Source organism: Sardina pilchardus, chromosome 17 (assembly GCF_963854185.1).
Source record: "Sardina pilchardus chromosome 17, fSarPil1.1, whole genome shotgun sequence".
NCBI classification, from domain to species: domain Eukaryota; kingdom Metazoa; phylum Chordata; class Actinopteri; order Clupeiformes; family Clupeidae; genus Sardina; species Sardina pilchardus.
The window spans coordinates 21629901-21634203 of NC_085010.1; the positions used below are offsets into that span (position 1 = coordinate 21629901).

General features: G+C 45.6%; 1 protein-coding gene across 1 annotated transcript in view; it reads right to left on the reverse strand.

Annotated features, from left to right (window-relative positions):
• Nucleotides 1-1253: 1253 nt before the first annotated feature.
• Nucleotides 1254-4303, reverse strand: part of bltp3b (bridge-like lipid transfer protein family member 3B) — a 55673-nt gene continuing 52623 nt past the window's right edge. The window contains exon 22 of the mRNA XM_062518524.1: nucleotides 1254-4303. This exon is cut by the window's right edge and continues 376 nt beyond it. The gene's annotated coding sequence lies outside the window, so the exon portion shown is untranslated.

A 4303-nucleotide genomic window follows, 5' to 3' on the forward strand; every position in this document is an offset into this window, starting at 1 on the left:
CCAAATCTATTCCAGAACACACACTCGCGCTCTCTCACACACACAGACTCATCACAGATGTGTTTTTGCTCCCATTTTACACCCTCTCTCTCACACACACTCACAGTAACTTGGTCAGCAAACCTATCTTTTTAATCTCCAAGGGAGGGATGTCTACTGTGAATGCCGCTGATCTAACCCCAGTGCATGCAAGCACACACACACACACACACACACACACACACACACACACACACACACACACACACGGTGCCATTCATGACTGGGGCCTTTCTTAAGAACTCCACCAATTTGCAGTGAATGCAGATGACTCACTCACACTGTGGCACTATTGAAAAATCTAAGCTTTTTTGCAGTTACTGTTGCTGCCGATTTACAGACTAATAAACTCTCTCTCACACACACTTTCCGACCAACACCCTCTACATTTTGAGCCAAAAACACACTGCATCACAGAGGTTTCTTATTTCACCGCTGAACTAAATGGGGACTCACTCTCATTAGTGCTTGTTTCCATACATACATGGCTGCCATTATACAAGTCTGTGACATCTGGGGTCAGCATAACTAACTGACTCACAGCTATGTAAATACGGTAGGCTACTGCCATATTTAGAGACAGGCCCTGACACAGAGAGAATCAAAAGATATACATTGTTATCAATATTATGTGGAAAAACTGTCCTCCTACATGTAAACAAATCAAACCTGACAAGAAAAACCCAATATATTCTTATGCCATAAGTAAACATTGCTAATGTATGAAATTACTATTCAATAGGATATCTATTCTTCTTCCCCTATTCATAAAGTCAAAAATAACACACACACACACACACACACACACACATCATTACAGATGGCTAGTAAGTGGTCAATATCCACATGGCATCATGTTAGTTCCTGTGGCTGACAGCATCATGTGTTGGTAGCAGACTCGTTTATACTCACCTTCAGCTAATGGGTGTTCTAGTCTAATGGGACTTGTCGACCTTTTCCAGATCACTGCAATTCCAAATCACACACCTAGAGGGCAATGCTGTAACACTTTCAGAAAAACACTACATTTCTACTTGGGCAAAACAAGCACGGCAATACTGGAGAATAATTGCTACACTGCGCTGAATCATTCATTAACCCCAGTATTCAAAGAGTGGCTATTCATCATAAAGAAAGAAAACAAACTGTATACATTATCATGACTAACTGCAACAGTTCAGGGAACAAAATAACACGTTCAAGGAAAACACATCTTAATGTACCATTTCTTTGTTTTATTGTTGATGTTTTTTTTTCTTCTTCTCATGGATTCAGCAGCTTTAACAGACATACATTACATTATATCACAAGTTTAGGGATAACTTGTCATCCGGCCCAGACAAAGACTGTAAATCTAACAGGTCTCTATCACTGTGTGCTATATAATGTGTCATCAGCCGACACATCGCTGCAAATAACAACACAACATTTCTCTGACCATCCCCCTGGTGATTGGTGGAAGTGCTCAAAGAAACACCGCCGCATGTACTCCCGTTCTCCTCTTCCGTCTCACGTGGTTCAAGGCAACCCAGGACTGCGCTGTGCTGATGCCGACAACAGGGGCAAAGATACAGGATCGCTCGAGATACAGGGGGGCAGAGGAGGAAAAAGGCAGCCTCTATTCAGTCCTTCATACAATCATGTCTTTTCCCCCTACCCAACTGTACATTCAATGCAACTACGGTATCACGGCAGGGACAAACTGCTAGCGTATCCACAGGACAGAATATTCTAGAATAAGGCTATGATCATCACACAAAGGCTGTCTTGACACGTCAACAGAGCCTCTAACATGGCTTGTGACAACTTAATAACTAAAGGTTTAAGAAGCTCGTATAGTTGCATTGAATGTTATGCACAATCATCACCATCTTACTATCCATTGGTTCAGTTGGACAGCACGTAACAGATGAGCCAAGCTGACCAAGGGGGTGTAGGGGCTGGAAGAAGGGTGGAACTGAGGAGAGGTGAACACATTCATTAGGGCAGAGTGGAAACTGGGATGAATTGGTCAGGGCTGGTGAATTTGTAGAGGAAAACAAAATGGATCCCTTTAGTGGGGGGTGAAGCCCCTGGGGCTGAAGATAGCACCTCGGAGGGCTCAGAAATGGAATATTCATGAAGGATTCTCAGTAGCGTCTTCTTGTAGAACTCAAGAGTAGAATCCTCTCCGGAGTTTCACGGCAGAATCTTCTGGAGGAATTCTGAATTAGAATCCTTCTCAGTAGAATCCTCTTGAAGAATTCTCGACAGAATCCTCTCCAAAGGTTCTCGGTGGAATCTTCTTGAAGGGTTCTCCTCTGAGCGCGAGCTGAAAACCACCCGCGGAGGTTTCAGATAGCACCATTCTTCTGAGAGCATAGAGGGGGATGAGACAGACCAGGCAGCACCAGGCACTTGGTTAAGCTGCTGCAGAGCGGGCCTCTTTGGTACCAATTGATGGTAGAATGGGTCCATAGGGGTCTATGGGGTCCTTCCTATGAATGCAGAGAACTGAGGATGATGATGATGCGATGTGTGAAGATGAAGGAGCTATTGCATGTGCTTGGGCATGACCCGTCCAGGTGTTAAGCAGAAAGCTGCACAGCAGGTATAGTGTCCCAGAAACACTCTTTTTTACTCTTCAACAGAGCCACAGAAATTCCTGTAGACAAGACTCTGACACAGGAATTATCTCTCCGTGCTGAGGAATTCTGCCATGTCAAGTCGGCGTTTTCATACGTCGAGGCTAATGTCCCCTCCTGTCATTTCATGTGCAAAGATAAGATAGCATGACTCAGCTAAATGTGATGTGAATCAGCCCTGACCTATAGTCCATGAAAGTAAACGCGTGCAGCAAAAACCGGATCTACTTGCTGCAGACACAGAATCTGACACTGGCCATCTGATGTCGTTGTACAACTGGCTCTCATTTTTCTATTGGACGGCACGAGTGCCCATTCCTGGTGTCGGTGGAGTCTCATTGGTGGGCTGTCTGCCGATCAGCATGGTTCATATTTACAGTGAGTCTCCTCCTGTAGTTGTGCCTATTGTGTGTCTAAAGTATTCACAGGTAGAAAAATAGCCAGTCAAAGCCAGAGCAGGCCCCTGACGTCCGAGGGAACTCCCTGGTTCATGAACCAAACATCTATTGGAACTGTGAAATGAAATCCTCCTTCTGTCTTGAATCAGTCTAATGAAATGTCTGCTAGAGCAACATGGAGGGGAACACACACACACACACACACACTCAGCCACTCACCCTCTCACACACATACATACACACAAAAACTCTGTACAGACAAAAAAAACAGAACAAAACAAATCAAAGCAACATTCCTGCACATCTGCAGTGCACTGATAATCTACCACACACACACACACACACACACACACACACACACAAACACACACACATAGAAGGACAATTTGTTAAGAGCTAAAACACTTTTCTTTTTTTCTGTAAAGAACTAAGTACATGATACATTGTTTTAGTGCAGTGCAAAGAAAGTCTGTTTTGTTGTTGTTGTTGTTGTTGTTTTTGTTTGCTTGCTTGCTTAAGACATTCCTCTGTGGGTATGACATTCAGCGTCACCCCTCTGACCCCCCCTGCGGCCTCCGTTCTACACGAGGCCGTGGGGGCGACAAGGGTGGAATGTGCTCCTCCCAGGAGCCAGGAGCGGCACGACAGCCCCTGCCGAGAGATGTGTGTGTGGATACGTGTCGTGCATATGTGCGAGTCAGTGTGTGTGTGTGTGTGTGTGTGTGTGTGTGTGTGTGTGTACCTGTGTGAGGATGGGTCTACGTAATGTGTGTATGCATGTGTATGTGTCTACGTAATGTGCGTATGCGTGCGTGTGTATGTGTCTGTATGCGTGTCTATGTGTGTGTGTGTGTGTGTGTGTGTGTGTGTGTGTGTGTGTGTGTGTGTGCATGAAAGTGTGTATGTGTGACTTGTGCCCTGGCACACATGTGTCTCTTCTCAAATCCACCGTCATGAGGCAGCAACAGCAGCGGATGACAATCCCCCCCCCCGTCCCCCTTCCCCCTACTGTACAGCAGGAGAATTAAACGCTCACAAACTGCAAATACTACTACTGAAAAAAAAAAAAAAACCCCAGAACAAAATCAAGTGTCCGAATTAAGTACGGCTTGTGGGGACCGATTGGGGGGGGGGGGGGGGGGGGCACCAGACGACTCTCCCCTGGAAGAGTGCAGGGCCAGCGAGGACAGTGCAGCACCAACCATCTCCACCTCTGGTTCTTCTGGGGTGAAACACACACAA